The sequence below is a fragment of the Mytilus californianus genome, unplaced genomic scaffold, assembly GCF_021869535.1.
Source record: "Mytilus californianus isolate M0D057914Y unplaced genomic scaffold, xbMytCali1.0.p SCAF_10, whole genome shotgun sequence".
Classification (NCBI taxonomy): Eukaryota; Metazoa; Mollusca; class Bivalvia; order Mytilida; family Mytilidae; genus Mytilus; species Mytilus californianus.
Window position 1 is genome coordinate 11,720,319 of NW_026262582.1, and position 19,468 is coordinate 11,739,786.

At 32.1% G+C, this 19,468-nt stretch overlaps 1 long non-coding RNA gene across 2 annotated transcripts; it reads left to right on the forward strand.

Annotated features, from left to right (window-relative positions):
• Positions 1-599: 599 nt before the first annotated feature.
• On the forward strand, positions 600-16,645 carry LOC127717622 (uncharacterized). Of its 2 annotated transcripts, none has more exons than XR_007989274.1 (4): positions 600-960; positions 10,738-10,877; positions 12,460-12,585; positions 16,330-16,645. It is a non-coding gene; the product is annotated as an uncharacterized LOC127717622 (long non-coding RNA). The 2 variants fall into 2 exon arrangements; XR_007989275.1 differs by lacking the exon at positions 600-960 and adding an exon at positions 967-1,132.
• The last annotated feature ends 2,823 nt before the right edge of the window (positions 16,646-19,468 follow it).

Consider the following 19,468-nt stretch of genomic DNA (forward strand, 5'->3'; position numbering starts at 1 on the left):
GAATAAAAACTAGTAAGAATACAGAAAAGAATTTTATATGTACTAAATTTTGTCAATAAATGTAAATTTGAATGTTTATCAATTTTTTAAGTATATTGAAAGTGCAGTATAAAATTTTTTGTATTGCTTTTTATAACATGACATCTATACAAGAAGCAAATTTTGTTTATAATCTTTGAAATTGAAAGATTGCATGATCAATTGTTGCACTGGGACACATTTTAAAATTACAAAACAATTTTACGTCCCTGTATTCTTAGATTAATGTTTTTATTCAGAAAAAATGAATGGTTACATCAAGGAATTGTATATTTAAATATACAATTCCTTGGTTACATTTACACTTTATTATTAAAAAAAACTTACATTCTTTAAGCTTTAATAAATGTGTGGTAAATGATTGCCAATTAGACAAGGCTTGCTCATTGAATTAAGGTTAAACATTTTACTTTTGTATAGATATATATATATATATTCTTTTACACAATGAAATCACAGTCATAATTAAAATTATATTTATTATATTTTATCTGGGACTATTATACTAAGTTAGTATAATAGTCCAAGATTTTATAAATATATTATATTAAATAGTTGTAAGGGTTTAATTAACTAACAGCTCCATGTGGAGGTGCTCCTATGTAAAGGATGCTTATTAACAAAATAATTTGTTATATGTTCCAAGGATTTGTATAGTAGGAATGGGGGAACTAGCAGGTACCTATTTTTCACTTTTCACATGGAGAAATACTTTGAACATCAGATCAGGACAATATCCGTGAATCTCTCGTCCGGAGTCGGGTTTTTTTTAAAACGCTTGAAAGATACAGATTATGACGCGTCTTAAAGAGAAGAACGCCGTCAGCCGATTGTCAACAACAGTACTTGTTTCAGTTAATTTAACAAGACAAACAATACCAAGGAGCTATGAGTCAATGAATACTCGAGGATGTACTACAGGTAACTCAAACAAATGATTTAATAGTGCAGGAATAAACAGAAATCTGCAATGACTGAATGAGAATGGTTTTCATCTTCGATTTTGGTATCGTTTTCGTTCGCTCCGAAATAATTTTTATACACGTTCGCCCCATAGGACCTAACGCATCTAATTTCAAATTCCAGTTGAATTGTAAGTTATTTTATTATTTGTATACAGTAACGTAGCTTGCATTCTGTTATTCACGAAGTCAAGGGGTCTTAAGCTATCGATTTTTTTTAACAATTTGAACAAACTAAAGTTAAACTACCAACTTATTAGTTCATTACCTGCTTATAATTTTTCAATGTTCATATGGATACTTAAATCTTTTAAGACGCATTCATGATTTAGTTTCTCATATCGAATTCTTTAAGTGTCGCAACTTCCCAGATAATGGCAGATTAAAAAATATTTATGAATAATGGAGATGGATATGTCAAATTCTGACTGAGTCTTATACAGTATAAATTTGTCACTTCTTTTTTTATTTGTGTATGATTCAAATCATACGTATTACTATCTTATCTATGATTAACTCAAAAGTTATATAGATAACAAACACTTGGCTGACTTACAGTTATCACATACATGACACAAGACAATCACTGACAAGTTTCCGGACTTGCTAGCACTAGCAGTAACTGAAAGCCAGATCAAATACAATGCACCTAATCTGTTGTACAAAATGTACACTCTAATACTGGTCACGTGGCTGTACCTCACTTTGACATTAGATTTAACGTCATATCAGAAGCAACACAATTGACTTGAATTGTGTCATTTTTAGCTCACCTGACCTGAAAGGTCAAGTGAGCTTTTCTCATCACTTTGCGTCCGTCGTCCGTAAACTTTTACAAAAATCTTCTCCTCTGAAACTACTGGGCCAAATGCACCCAAACTTAAACACAATCATCATTCAAGTATCTAGTTTAAAAAATGTGTCCGGTGACCCAGCCAACCAACCAAGAAGGCCGCCATGGCTAAAAATAGAACATAGGGGTAAAATGTAGATTTTGGCTTATATCTCTGAAACCAAAGCATTTAGAGCAAATCTGACATGGGGTATAATAGTTTATTAGGTCAAAATCTATCTGCCCTGAAATTTTCAGATGAATCAGACAACCCATTGTTGGGTTGCTGCCCCTGAATTGTAATTTTAAGGAAATTTTGCCGTTTTTGGTTATTATCTTGAATATTATTATAGATAGAGATAAACTGTAAACAGCAATAATGTTCAGCAAAGTAAGATCTACAAATAAGTCAACTTGACCAAAATGGTCAGTTGACCCCTTAAGGAGTTATTGCCCTTTATAGTCAATTTTTAACCATTTTTCGTAAATTTTTGTAATCTTTTACAAAAATCTTCTCCTCTGAAACTACTAAGACAAATTTAACCAAACTTGTCCACAATCATCATTAGGGTATCTAGTTTAAAAAATGTGTCCGATGACCCTGCCCGCGAACCAAGATGGCCGACAGGGCTAAAAAATAGTGCATAGGGTAAAATGCAGTTTTTGGCTTATATCTCTGAAACCAAAGCATTAAGAGCAAATCTGACACGGGATAAAATTGTTCATTAGGTCAAGATCTATCTGCCCTGAAATTTTCAGACCAATCAGGCAACCTGTTGTTGGGTTGCTGCCCCTGAACTGGTAATTTTAAGAAAATTTTGCAGCTTTTGGTTATTATCTTGAATATTATTATAGATAGAGATAAACTGTAAACAGCAATAATGTTCAGCAAAGTAAGATCTACAAATAAGTCAACTTGACCAAAATGGTCAGTTGACCCCTTAAGGAGTTATTGCCCTTTATAGTCAATTTTTAACCATTTTTCGTAAATTTTTGTAATCTTTTACAAAAATCTTCTCCTCTGAAACTACTAAGACAAATTTAACCAAACTTGTCCACAATCATCATTAGGGTATCTAGTTTAAAAAATGTGTCCGATGACCCTGCCCGCGAACCAAGATGGCCGACAGGGCTAAAAAATAGTGCATAGGGTAAAATGCAGTTTTTGGCTTATATCTCTGAAACCAAAGCATTAAGAGCAAATCTGACACGGGATAAAATTGTTCATTAGGTCAAGATCTATCTGCCCTGAAATTTTCAGACCAATCAGGCAACCTGTTGTTGGGTTGCTGCCCCTGAACTGGTAATTTTAAGAAAATTTTGCAGCTTTTGGTTATTATCTTGAATATTATTATAGATAGAGATAAACTGTAAACAGCAATAATGTACAGCAAAGTTAGATCTACAAATAAGTCAACAGGACCAAAATTGTCAATTGACCCCTTAAGGAGTTATTGCCCTTTATAGTCAATTTTTTACAATTTTCATAAATTTTGTAAATTTTTGTAAATTTTTACAAAATATTTTCCACTGTAACTACCGGGCCAAGTTCATTATAGGTAGAGATAATAGTAAGGAGCAAGAATGTTCAGTAAAGTAAGATCTACAAACACATCACCATCACCAAAACACAATTTTGTCATGAATCCATCTGTGTCCTTTGTTTAATATGCACATAGACCAAGGTGAGCGACACAGGCTCTATAGAGCCTCTAGTTTTTTATTCCAGCATATTTAGATTACAGAAAACTACAAATGGTATGAATCAATAATGACAACAAAACGATACAGTATAAAAAAGAAGATGTGGAATGATTGCCAATGAGAATGCTACAGGTCACTGTACAGCATGGCCAACTATTATCCTCAGTGTAAGCCAGTACAAGTTATCGCGCATGATTTTAATTTCTTATCCGTCTGATCAGTCTTTTCTGTGTGTGATATCTTATCAAGACAACATGCTGAGTTTGTAAAGACAATGTTGACACTCGTTAATAATTTGACAACACTAAGTAAACAATATTATAACCATATGACATTGTAGCATGCTAGGTTCCGCATGAATACGAGTTGTATAAGGCCAAAATTAAAATTAAGTTTGTTTCCCCTTACCCGACCGACCCTCTAAAAATCCGCCGACTGAAATAATTTTTTTCGAAAATCACGTTGTTGTTTGTTTTTTTTTCGTTTCGCTCAAAAGTTCGTTTTTTAATTTCGTTTCCTTGAATGGTCCGTATTTTCAACATTCCGCGAAATCATTGTCGCCCGTGTGTTTGCAGCAAAGGGTAAACAACGTATGCAAGGATACTGAAATTGGAATGGAATAATGTTTTAAATAAATGCATCCAAGCAATCTTAACTACTATTCCATTCTAGCTACGCCTCCAATAACAAAATGCGTAGCGAGAATGGTCGAGTAGTTACGATTGCGCATCAAAGCTCACCCTTGAGCTTAAATGTTAGGCCCGGTGTTTCTGTCGTGTTTGTGGTTAATCCCTGAGTTCGCCTTTATCAGTGGTTGACTCAATAAGTTGTATATTGGCGTGCTATTTATGCTATTTTGTTTCATTTCGTATGTGATATTGGACCATACACTAGTTGTCTTTGGATAAAATAGTAGTTGATTTTTTTCGAGCTCAGCATCATATTGTGTTGTGAAAAGTCGAGATGACTATACCAGCTAATGCTTTGATAAAAGTTCTTGTAAGTTCTTATGTCTTTTATAAGCTATAATGGGCTGATGATTAAATATGGTCACACATTCAGGGTTTTGTGAAATAAGATGCCAGTTTTTCATTATTATATTTTTAGTTTCTGTATAGATGGGTTGAATTTTGTCAACATTACTAGCGGTTGCTCACGTTTCGCTGGGCGATGTGTTAGCAAGGTTTCCCTTTCTGTATTTTGTGTTTGATAAAAAAAATCGTTGATTTCAGATATTTGATATCCTCGTTTGAGCTTCTTACTGTTTTTTTAAGATCAGTTTTGCTGCTTGTGTTTCTGAGATACCTCAATACTTCACCCTTGATAAATCCTTTCAATGAAAACACTTTTTGGGTGTGAGCAGTGTCTGTGCAGATATTGATATGTTTCAGTTGGTTTGATATTGGTTTTAATGTCTTGTATCATACTATGCCTTCATTAAAGAATCTTTCTCCTTTGTATAATTATGACAGTGTCTAAGAATATTGTTTCATTACAGGAAAATTCGTAGGTGAACTTCAACTATCATTATCATTTTGTTTCTCTGTGTTGAAAGCATTGTAAAATGTGTTCAAGAATTAACAAACATTGTAAGGTGTGCTAACTCAGCGAATGCTGATCCGCACATAGGCACGCCCAAGGTTTCATGGTAAAGTTTATTGTTAAAAATAAATTCATAGTTTTCTAGAATAAGCCTTAATAGGCGTAGTCATACTCGCTTGGATCACGGTTTGTGGCTTCTAGTATTTCCTTAAATGAAAAACAAGTGTACATATTTTTTGCATCGAATGTTACTAGGTATCAGTCTCGGGGTTTTATATTTTCAATTGAATTAATAAAACTATAAGAAAGATATAGAACCGTGTCTCAATTTATATGTGGTCTACTCTAAGTCACAAAGGCATTGATATTTACAAACATTTTCTAGTCTGAAATTGTAAGGTCTTCTAGTCATGCATTATACGTTATACAGTATGTTGTTTTGGTATCAATAAAGTTCAATTTGTTGTTTTTCTGTGTTTTCCTGTATGTTAGATATATTTAAGGGATTTTCTCTAAAAAAAAAAAAAAAAGCCTACCTACCTACCCACTTCCAAAATGGTGGGTAGGGTAAGGGGAAACAAAGATATTTTTAATTGCGGCCTAAACTGACTTTATTTCCAAAAGATAAAATTCGATTTTACCGAATATCAAACATACAAAATAAAAAGTCGAAAAAGGACAAATACGAGATTATGATAACCAAACATATATACATTTATATATATCTATCATTAAATCGTTGGCTTGTTATAGTTTATAAAAGCACTTACATAAAATTAAAATTGTTCTTTAACAATTTCAAAAGCAAGAGGGTTGTAATTGTGAGGTTATATTATATTAGATATAATATTCTTGATTTCAGTAACATCATTTTTAGAGAAGTATGCAATGAGTTGACAATCAAAATATGGATAGATGTAATTCATGTAATAACAAAATACATAATCGAAAAATGATTCACTATAGTCATCAATAGAAATGTTCACACGATGTTGTTCGATTTTGATATATCTTAAACCTTTCTTTCGACGTAAATCCGAATATGAGACAACGTAGATTTTTATCTTGTTTTACATAAAGAAAGTCCCACAGAAAAAGTGTATACAATAATGTTCAGAGTATAATATAAAAAAAAGGGGGGGGGGGAGTACCCTGCCCAGATAATAATATAACTGATATGTAAAGGAAAGTTTTAACCACAGATTTGAACTTGACAATTTTATCTGAAATTCACACCAGGTGACCAAATACATGTTGCAATTTGTGAACTTCACACGGATATCTTTAGAAAACATGCTAATCGAAACAACAGGGGTCGCAGGCATCTGTTTTCAAGTATAATTCTGAATTTTAACGATTCCAATTATCTTATTCATTTGATAAATTAAAAATTTCAAATTCTGCAAATACATGTACAATATACATTTTTTTTTTTTTAAGTTTTGTAAATGTAAGAAGATGTGGTATGAGTGCCAATGAGACAGCTCTCCGTAAACTTTACATTAACAGAAAAATAATTAAAATAAGTTTCCTTTTTAATAAATATTTTGCATAAATGTTCAATTGCAAAATTAAAATTTTTTTCATGATAGAATCTTTTGAAAGGACGGAGACAAATTAAAAATAATATTTATTTTGTTCAATGCGATTTATTTTTCTAAAAGTTAAGTGTATAAAAGGAGAATGTGCATCAAACAAGCAATAGACTAGTAAATTCACATGTACATGTATGTATCTAAAATTTTGTTTCTTAAACTGTTAAAATATTTTAGTTCAATTTATTTCAATTTTAAGCGATTGCCGTTTTGTAATCTTTAAATTAGCATTACTATATACAAATATTTTCGTATATAGTCCACACTGGCACATATGCTGCCCTTGTCTTATTCTTTTAAGACTTTCATGACTTTGGCAATTGGTTTATCTTGGAGAATATTTTTTTTTTCTCATTTGAAACTTTTGTGCATTGAAATTTACAATTTATAAAATAAACTTGAAAAGAAAGAGGCTATTAACATGATTAAACATTGTTAAACCGTCAAAGAAAAAAAAACACAAACAACTCATGTCTACTGAGAATAACAGAAGTTATCACATTGTCATGAGTTAATTATTTATCCATGAATACTATATTTACCTGGTTTGACTTAGATTATTTCTGGTCAACTTCAAAAAATGATCGCATCTCGATTTTTGAATAAAAAAGGCCCTGATTCAAAAAAAATTGTAAAATATGAAATTTATATCGTTGGATAGATTTAAAACCAGAGAATAAATATACATGCGAATGAAGCTGTTTCTAATAAAGATTTTATGTCAATTCATTAAAGAAAACCCATGTGCACACATTTTTGGTTTCGTATTGTATGAAGTACAATGTAATAGGTCGTGCACCCGGTGTTCTTTAATTGAAAAAGGCCCGTACTTCTGCAATCCTTATCAAAATACAAATTAGATCTGTAGAAAGCTTATAAATTGAACTTTCAAAATTGTTGCCAATGAAAAAGAAATTTAATGATATTTAAAGACAGCTAATCAAAATTTAAGATTTCCTTTAACAATCTATAGTAAATTTATCGATATTGATTGTGGTCAAATTTGACGCATGCGCAAAGCGGGTGCTGATAATAGTTGCGTATGGCCTTCAACAATGAGCAAAGCCCATACCACAAACCCAGCTATAAAAGGCACCAAAATCACAAATGTAAAACATTCAAACAAGAAAACTAATGGCATAATTAATGTATAAAAAATGAACGCTAAAAACAAATATATATGTAACAAAGCAACAAAGGACAACCACTGAATTAATATTACAGGCTCCTGACTTGGGACCGGCACATATATACAGAATGTGGCGGGGTTAAACATGTTAGGGGAATCCAAACCCTCGCCCTTATATATAGAATAGAATAGAATATTTTTATTCACCAAATTAGGGCCCCAGAAGGGCATATAGCAAACAAACAATATTATTATAAACAATAATATTTAGATATGTATACATTATGACAAGTTCACAGATCAAGTTCAATATATATTCTGTTCAGAAAAAATAACTTAAGTTGTTTTAATTTTGCAGAGCTACATTCACGCAAACAATCAGTTTTTCACTTTCATTTTTATACAACCGCAAAAAATTAAAAAATTTTGCGGTCGTATATTGGTATGAAGTTGGCGTCGTCGTCTTCGTCCGAAGACACATTGGTTTTCGCACAATAACTTTAGTTCAAGTGAATGGATCTCTATGAAATTTTACCATAAGGTTTGATACCACAAAAGGAAGGTTGGGATTGATTTTGGGGGTTATGGTACCAACAGTTAAGGAATTAGGGGCCAAAAATAAGCATTTTTGTAACTTCCAGACAATAACTTGTGTGTTAGTGTATGGATCTCTCTGACATTGTACCACAAGGTTCCATATCACAAAGGGAATGCTAGGATTGATTTTGGGGGTAATTGCCTCAAAATTTTAGGCGAGTCCCCAGGGGTCACCCCCACCCCCTTCTTTTTGAAAACTTGTAAAGGGTCAAGATCTCCACCCCGAAACCATATATATTCTTGTATGGGACAATAAAACAAATCAAATGAAATCCATGGGGGTATAAGGCGAGTCCCTTTGGGTCACCCCCACCCCCCTCCTGTTTAAGAACTTGTAAACGGTCGAGCTTTTCATTATTAATAAGATAATACCACATTGAGGTCCAAAGGGTCCTAAATTAAACTTTTGTTTAATTTCATCAAAAATTGAATTCTTTGGTTCTTTGATATGCTGATTCTAACAATGTTTGAGTGTTAAATCATATCTAATTTTAGAGAACTTATATTAATTAGTCATCACTGGTTGTTATTATATTATTGATTATAATTTGAAAAAATGCATCATATCTTATTTTAGAGAACTATTTATCCAGTTTGAGTTATTTCCATTTGCACAGAAAATATTATGGATAAAATTAACCTGTGTTTCATTTCAACATAAATTAAATATATATATAGGGTTCTTTCAAATGCTGAATTTAAACTCTATTTAGATATTAGATTTTTAGGCCCAGTTTTCAAGTTGGTCCAAATCAGGGTCCAAAGGACCTAGATTAAACTTTTGTCTGATTTCATCAAAAATTGAATTCTTGGGGTTCTTTGATATGCTGATTCTAATATGTACTTAGATTTTGGATATTGGACCATAATAGGTATTTAAATGTCCAATTTCAAATATATCAGTTCTTTGACTACATTCATTTTGTGTCACAAAGTGACAAACCTATGATGTGTCAAATATTCAATCACAATCCAAATTCAGAGCTGTTTTAAGTTTAAATGTAGTGTCCATACTTGCTCAACTGTTCAGGGTTCGACCTCTGCAGGAAAATCCGGTTTGCTGTCTCTCTGACAGCCTCTTGTTCAAATTAGTCTACATTAGGGTCCAAAGGGTCCAAAATGAAACTTAGTTTGATTTTAACAAAAATTGAATTCTTGGGGTTCTTTGATATGCTGAATCTAACCGTGTATGTATTTAGATTTTAGATATTGGACCATAATAGGTAAATTAAAAAATTTTAAGTTCTTTGACCACATTCATTCTGTGTCAGAAACCTATGCTGTGTCAAATATTTAATCACAATCCAAAGCTGTATCAAGCTTGAATGTTGTGTCCATACTTGCTCCAACTGTTCAGGGTTCGACCTCTGCGGTCGTATCAAGCTGCGCCCAGCAGAGCATTTTATTGTTATATATGCTTGAAGATATTGATCTGATAATTTTCATGATTATTGTATACATGTAGTTTTACCATGACAAGTTGCGTATCAAGTTCAAATTTTGTTTCAGTTCAGATGATTTTTTTTTATAGCAGAAACTGTTTAGGACAAATGTAGGAATTATGGTCCAAAACAAGCATTTTTCATGTTTCATGGCAATAAATTGTGTATAAGTGTAGGATAACTATAAAATTGTACTACTTAATAGGTCATTTGTAGGTTCCATACCTCAAAAGAAGGTTTGGATTAATTTTTGGGGTAACAGACTAAACCATGTAAACCATTTAATAATTTGGGGCCAAAAAAAAAGAAGGATTTTCTGGTTTCCAAACATTTAAGTCTTGAATAATATACATTGTACATCATTTGTATATGTTCATTCACCTGAACTAATATATAGATAAAAGAAGATATGGTATAATTTCCCTTCACCCAAGAATAAATGACATACATGTAGAAGTTAACATAAACTACAGGTCACAGTTCATCCTTCAACAATGAGCAAATTCCATACAGTCTAAGGGGAAATTGTAAACAATCAATTTCAAATGGTTACAACTTGAAAACTAATTTAATAATGACAAGGGGTCTTCAGTTACTGTTGTAAGACTACAATGGGATGACCTATAAGCTACTTTTAGTTTAAACTACTGGACCAAATTTAATAAAATCATTAAAAGGGTATCTAATACTATATATTAATTATGATTTTCAAAACAACAGTGGATACAGGTGAGTGACACAGGCTCTTGAGAGCCTCTAGTTGATATTTGATGGTACAATTCTAAGTTTAATATAAATACATATAGCAAGAAATACATGTATATTATAAGCTAATTGTTTGCAAAACTCTTTGAATAGTATTGCGTCCACAAATGTACTGTTTTCTCCCTTTCAGCAGTATTACAAGGTATGGGCAGAGGAGTTGACTATTGATAATGACTGATACTGGAATTAATGAAGTAACCTACATGTAGTGTCCAATCTCTATGTGGAGTTTGCCTATCAGACAGTCCATTTTTACATGTACCAAAAAATGTACGTTGACAGCCAATGCTAAGTATTAATCTTAAACATATATTCAATGATTGTATGTGCATCTCTGATACATATATTTCGCTGTTGTGTGGCTTTATTTCTGATCAGAGACTGATAAAAATCAGATTATCCTTTATTTTAAGTTCAAATATTATGTACTAGTAACTACATGTACTCAATGTCTCGCATTCATTTAACTAATAATGATGATGCATGCGCAGCATCCAACAAAAAGTATATCTTTTTGACCTTCATTTTATGCCTCACTGATTGTGTATATGTATGAATTCTGTCAGATTGTGGTACTTAAAACAAGTTTTGAGTGTTTTGCACATATACTTGGTCATTGGACTTTAAATAAATTTGATTTCTGATAATGGCAGAGTGTTTTGAACATTGCTTCATAGTGATGATCAGATTACCTTTAATCAATATATATACAATGTACATGTACACTGCTACTGTAAAATAAAGTTTCCTAAATATTGCACTAATTTTAAAGTAACAAAATAGTACTGAATATTAAAAGTAGATTTCCAGTACTACATATGTTTGGTACAGAAATAGTACCTATGCAAAAGTAGCTGTGTATATAAATAGAATTTAATTGTTGCAGATTGATAATTTTTAGTAATTTGAAAATAAGGAGATGTGGTAGGATTGCCAATAAGAAAACTATCATGATCAGCCACGGTCAAAATGAAGGGGATGTAAGCAGTTTTAGGCCACTTTAAGACCTTCAACAATGAACAGAACAATACTGTTTACTCAGCTGTTAAAGATCCGGACAAAATGCGCAACAGTTCAATCTAGAAATTTAGTACTAGTCATTTTGCTAGTGATGTTCACTTATTGGTTAAAAGAAAAATCAATTGTTTTCTCTCTTGGTGAATATTTTTATGCCCCTGCCATAGCGGTGGGGGCTTTAAGTTTTACCCTTGTCCGTCTGTACGTACGTCCCAAAATTGGTTTCCGTTCTCTAACTTGAGTTTGCCTCAACCAAATGTTTTGAAACTTATACACAATGCTTATTACCAGAAAACACAGATCAAGTTTGAATTAATTTTGGTGGCGTCACTTTAACCGTTCTAGAGTTATGCCCCTTTATAAATGGAAAAATTGCAAAATTTTTAGTTTCCGTTCTCTAACTTAAGTTTCCCTCAACCAAATGTTATGAAACTTATACACAACCGTTCTAGAGTTATGCGTGTTTACAAATAGAAAAATTGCTGAATTTTTAGTTTCTGTTTTCTACTTAAGTTAGCCTCAACCGAATGTTATGAGACTTACATACAATGCTTATTACCACAAAACTCAGATCAAGTTCAAATTTGGGTAGCATCACTTTTACTGTTCTTCAGTTATGTCCCTTTATAACTATATGATATGCAAGCAGGGGCATCATCTGTGTCCTCATGTGGACACTATCAACATTTATTTACAACAATTGCCTGTGTGAATTTGACATATATCTAAATGAATTTTCAGTTGTATTGCCATTTTTTTATTTGGAAAACAGTTCATCAGCATGATCAGGTTCAGGTCTTATATTTATAATAATCACTGGAATTTAAATTTTCAGAATTAGCTCCCTAGATGTAAGTGGAAGTGAAGTTATACATGTTATATGTTTCGATGAAATGAATGACTTGATTAGATATACATTGTACATGTAGTGGAGACCCTATAGATACAGTACATGTAACTGGTATGTATTTGTTACAGTATTTGCTGTCAAAATTGTATAACAAAAAAGCTGAATCCTGTGCAAATTTAATATAATGCTCCGCAGGGCGCAGCTTGATACGACCGCAGAGGTCGAACCCTGAACAGTTGGGGCAAGTATGGACACAACATTCAAGCTTGATACAGCTCTGAATTTGGATTGTGATTAAATATTTGACACAGCATAGGTTTCTGACACAGAATGAATGTGGTCTAAGAACTTAAAAATTTTAAATTGGACATTCACCTATTATGGTCCAATATCCAAAATCTAAATACATGGTTAGATTCAGCATATCAAAGAACCCCAAGAATTCAATTTTTGATGAAATCAAACAAAGTTTTATTTTGGACCCTTTTGACCTCAATGTGGACTAAGTTGATAACGGGGCCCAAAAATCAAAAATTTAAATACATGGTTAGATTCAGCATATCAAAGAACCCCATATATTCAATTTTTGTTGAAATCAAACAAAGTTTTATGTTGGACCCCGATTTGGACCAACTTGAAAACTGGGCCCATAATCAAAAATCTAAATACATGTTTAGATTCAGCATATCAAAGAACCCTAAAAATTCAATTTTTGTTAAAATCAAACTAAGTTTAATTTTGGACCCTTTGGACCTTAATGTAGACCAATTTGAAAACGGAACCAAAAATTAAGAATCTAAATACACGGTTAGATTCGGCATATCAAAGAACCCCAATAATTCAATTTTTGATGAAATCAAACAAAGTTAAATTTTGGACCCTTTGGACCTCAATGTGGACCAATTAAAAAACGGGTCCCAAAATCCAAAAACTTAATACACAGTTAGATTCAGCATATTAAAGAACCCCAAGAATTCAAGAATAAAACCCCATTGAAATTGATCAAGAAATAAGCAATTTATACGAAGTATCTTCTTTTGCACAATACTGTGCAATTGAATATTTCTTGCTATTGCGCAATACTGTACAATTGACAATTTCTTGCTATTGCGCAATATTGTGCTATTGGATATTTCTTGCTATTGCGCAATACTGTGCAATTGAAGATTCTTGCTATTGCGCAATACTGTGCAATTGAAGATTTCTTGCTATTGTGCAATACTGTGCAATTGAAAATTTCTTGCTATTGCACAATACTTATTATATAATAATTTACACATCCTGTTTGGTGTGTATCTTCTACCATATCATTATTATTTGCTTTTAAATATAAATCAGAAATAACCAACTTAAAATGGAAAATTTTAAAAGAAAAAAAAAAGGAAAAAAAGAAAAGAAAAAAAATCCCCCCCCCCAAATTTTTTGAACCCCCTTATGATTCATCACCCCTAAACTCAATCCCAGCCTTCCCTTTGTGGTATGGTACCTTGCAGTACAATTTCAGAGAGATCCATACACTTGAACACAAGTTATTGTCTGGAAACTAGAAAAATGCTTATTTTTGGCCCCCAATTCCTAAACGTTTCGGGCAATTACCCCCAAACTCAATTCCAGCTTTCCCTTTGTGATATGGAACCTTGTAGTACAATTTCAGATATATCACAACACTTACACACAAGTTATTGTCATGAAACTAGAAAAATGCTTGTTTTTGGCCCCTTTTTTGGCCCCTTATTCCTAAAATTTTGAGGCAATTACCCCCAAAATCAATTACAGCCTTCCCTTTGTGATATGGAACCTTGTGGTACAATGTCAGAGAGATCCATACACTTACACACAAGTTATTGTCTGGAAGTTACAAAAATGCTTATTTTTGGCCCCTTTTTGGCCCCTAATTCCTTAACTGTTGGTACCATAACCCCCAAAATCAATCCCAACCTTCCTTTCGTGGTATTGAACCTTATGGTAAAATTTCATGGAGATCCATTCACTTAAACTAAAGTTAGAGTGCGAAAACCAATGTGTCTTCGGACGAAGCCGGACGACGACGACGCCAACGTCATACCAATATACGACCAAAAAATTTTTAATTTTTGCGGTCGTATAAAAAGGAGTCAACGCAAACTGACAAAATAAAAAAACACTATCAATCAACAGATCAAGGGAAAAGTTAATCTGCTATATATACATGTATGGAATAGGCATGTAGTTAGATTTGTTTACCCCTTTTCAGTCCATGTAAATTTATGAGAATAGAATTTTATATTCTGGATTTCCTTAGATTTCAATTCTTATTTCATATTAATATTCCCATGTGTTATGCTTGTAGTTTGAGGAAAATTATCAAAATAGCTTGACCAAGATTAGACAATAACTGCTATCATGAATTAGGCCATTTTTGTCTTGTCTGCAACTGATTGTATGGTGTACATTTTTACATGTCTGTCTGGGCAGGGTTCATCTTACCATGACCTGATATTCATAGTTCATTAGTCAATAATAAGTTTCATATTTTGGTCTGTTTGCAGAGGCGGATTTCTGGGAATAATTTGGTTGATTATATAGGGAATCACTGAAGCTTGACCAGAGCGGCCCCTTCTTAGGCAGTCAGTGGTCCCCCACTTATGAAAATTTCTGGATCTGCCACTGTGTTTGTTGTATACTATACAAGCTATAATCAATTAACAGATCAGCTATATTTGGGGTAGGCAATGATTGTAAGGTGCACATGTCTGTCTGGCTTGGTTTTTCTGACCTTGGCATTATTTGCTTGACAGTATTTTTTTCATGGATCATTAGTTATGTTAAGTTTATATATCATACTTATATAGTAAAATTATATCTTTAGCATGTTTAGAACAATCAACATAAAATATATCATGAATAGTAAAACAGGCAAGACATTTCAGCGTGTTTACTCGTCTCTTGTGATATCTATTTTATATAAATTTATACTGAGTGCCAATAAAAACACAATTCTGGTCCCCTTACACATGCTACAGCACATGTAGTTATGCCCAGCAACAGTTGTGGGGGAATAATATCAATTTACCCCTGTCCGTCCGGATGAGGATACTTTGTTTGTCTGGCTATCTCCTCCTACAGTTTTGGAGGTACAACTTGTTAACATGGCAAAGTTCAACCATAATGAACCGCCACACCTCTGTTGCGGAGGTAATTTAAAAATGTACAGTCTGCTAGATTATCAATTTTCAGAGCATTTGGAGTTTTGATTTATACCCCTATGGAAGCTAATCACAAATTTCTTAACTGGAAAAGTATCAGGTAACCAGATGTTTCCAGAATGCATAGAGCCATAAACATACTGTGTTAGTATTGTAATTTAAATGGGGCTAAGACATGTAAGAAGGGGGCTTGAAAATGATGAGTTGTGTTTCTATAGGCACTAAGTATACTTGTATATACAGGTAATGTGTAGTACACATACATGAATATGGTTTGTTTTCATAAGTAATTTATTAAAAAATTTGACATGGGATGATTGCCAATGAGACAACTATCCACCAGAGTCCAAATGACTGAATATTGACAACTATAAATGATCATATGTACAGCTTTCAACAATGAGCAAAACTGATACAGCATAGCGAGCTACAAAATGTCCTGAAACAGGGTTGGCAAAAACCTGGGTTTTATGAGTATTGCCCAGCCCAGTGGGAATTACTGGGTTTTACTGGGTAAATCACCATCAAATCACCAAATGATCATGTCTGAGCTTAAAATACAAAACAGTTATCTCCTAATTATAAGTTTGGTAAATCATTGGAGATTAAATTGGTGTTATCTTTTTTGCTTGACTACAGAAACAAACATGCTGATTTTATTATATTACAGGAACTGTAGGAAGTATTCAAAGAGTCTGATTGCTAAGTATGCATTACAGGATTTTATCATTGGAGCAACATCTTAGGAGGAGAAGTGCAAATGTATGAAGGAATCCTTGGGTACAAATAGCAATTATATGCAGAAGAGGACTCTTAAACATTATTAACAGACATGTAGTCATAGTAGTGGTGTTTTCAAGAAACGTAAACCAACTGGAATTAACAATTGTGTATATTTTTTCAACCACAAGTACTTTCAGAATATAATACAATTCAAATTCAAATTATTGTGTCAACATACAAGTTACATTAAAAAAATGAAAATGCATGTTTTAAAATGAATTTTATATAAAAAAAATGAAAGAACTAGAATTTTTAGCTTATTGTGCAGCCAAACTTTGAGATCTTTTAATGGTATATGCCTGTTGTTTGTCAACATTTTGCCTCAACCTTAAGATCAGTGTTAAAATGAGAAAAAAACTATTTTTGCATATATGAAATAAGAAGTAAATGGTTGTAAATTACAGAGAGCCTTTCAATATGGTACATTTGTATATCAGCTATATTTCACAGAACTTTCTATTTTAGTTTATTAGTACAATGAGATATGAGGTATACATCAATGAGCCAGCTATATAACAACAAAAACACCTGAAAGGCATTAAGGTGCTAACATGCAGTCCTCAACAAAAAACAGGTGTCTAAAAGATATGCCATGATCTATTTAATTGACCAGAGGCTATAAAAAAAATTACAATATGAATCAAGAATAGCCATCAACACCAAATTCTCTGAATATTTTTTTTTTTATTAAGACGAGATTTTTGACAACCACTGAAAAGATTTCTGGCTTTATGCAGGTACATGAATATGTGGCGAGGTGAACTAGTTTTTTTTCTTCAAAACCTTCTTAAAGAGAATTGGCATCTTTTGCAAGTGGGTCTTTTCCATAATGTGATTGGTTTGTGTCAAAACTGATGACCACACAATATGACTTATACAAACATAATAAAAATCAACTCAAATGAAATATACATCAGTGCAATCAACTTCTATAAATGACCACAGTCCATAAATCATTTACAAAAAAGGATTGAGACTCAACACAACCAAAAAAGTTCTAGGAGTGAACTAAGGTGCCCTGGATATAATTTATATCCTGTGATGCATTTGCTTGCCTTCTTTGTTGAAGACCAAAAAATTTTGGAAACAAAGAAAGTAAAACAGAATGGAAGTATGAACACATGGTCCAGACCAAGAAGAATATTTTTCATGTTTATATATATCAAAACAGAATTTGTATTAGATTAGAATTGACTTACATAAATAAGCTCAAATCCTGTGAAATTAGTGTGATTGAGGCTGAATTCACTTTAATTTCATTAAAAAATAGAAGCTCGATTCATGTTAATTTCACGTGAAAAGTTCACGTGAATTTCACGTGAAGGCTCAATTCACGTGAATTTCACCTGAAAAAATTCAAGTGAATTTCACGTGAATCAGTATTTCACGTGAAAATCACGTGAGTTTAACGTGAAATTCACGTGAAATATTTCACGTGAATTACGCGTATAAGCTCGATTAACGTGAAATTCACGTGAAATTCACGTTAATTTCACATTAAATTCACGTGAACAAAATTTGCCTGTGTATAAGGAATAACAATGGAAAAGAATTAAGTAATAAAATACTAATTACAGAAATGAATGATGTACAGTTCTAAAGAAATCATCTTATTACAGAAAATTTTAATATTGAAATTATTTGCATGAAAACTTTACAGAATAAGCATTATAATTAAAGATACATACAAATGTCCTTAAAATTTAAAGAATACAGAAATTAAGGACCCCCATCCAGACCCTCATATCAAATATTTTAATATTTTTTTATCTATTATTGTATTGATGTTTTTCAATGACATTATAGTTATTAAACAACTATTTGTTAACATGAGGGGCACTTGACCATGAAGACATATTAACGTTCTAACTATTAGATATAAACCTTTTAAGTTTAATATTTGGGTTTAAATTTGAATTGTATGTATATCTGTCTAATAAATCAAAAACTATTTTTGAATACTGAATACTGTAATGAAGTTGTTAGGAGTTATACATTTTTATTTTGTAATTATGTAAATCTTGAACGTACAACTGTTTTTGAAATATATGCATGTATATATATGAACATTCCATGATTATAAAGTGATTTGAAGTGCTGACAATTATTTAAGCGAAATGAAATAAATCCCTGCATATTTTTCATTTCAAGCACAAATAAGTAAATAATGAGCCTATCTTTTAAAATGTATAGTAAGTGCAGAAAAAAAATTATTAAACATACAAATTATAGCTTAAAAAACAACCTCACCTACAGCATAACTCTTAAACTGATCATGTCCATTCTTTTCAAAATGGAAATAATATAATTTGGTCAATGATATTGCATTTGAATTCAAAAAGATTTTGTCAAGAAGAACATTTACTATCATCCATAAACCAAGCAAAAATAAATTTATCCACACATGTTTTGATAAAGAAGTATTTATTTTTATTTTATAGAAAATAGTAAATAAAATTAAACAATATCAGTTCCTCAATGAGCATAATCAGGACTTAAATGAATAAGTGATTAATGATCATGATGATGATGGATGGCTGTTTTAAATCCAGCAGCAAATTAAATGCATATTCAGGACGAGAACATGTTAATGTAATATGAATGTTAACCCTGCCATGCCTGCTTTGTACCAACTTGTTAGTTAAAGTGATACGAAACGAGTTTCTTGCAATTTTAATGTTATCTAAATTATTGAACCAATGCATTCATATATACTAAACTAAGTCCTGTTTGCACTTTTTTTTATAAGTATTACGAATCTATTATTAATTATCGACAAATATTATTTCATTCAATGATTGTTGATCACAAGCTAATTAAATTTTAGAGTTTGTTGCCGAAGTTTACTGGATTGATTTGTTGTATTAAATTTGTTCTTTAAGAATCAGTTATTACTATTTACCTTCCAGTATATGTTTTACATTCTTTCATCAAAGTTTTCCCCCTGCACTTGCGCTATGCAGTTGCCGAAGTTCTAACGAGAGGTATCGTAGTAAAGGTCACTGCATACGGGAAAATATCAACAA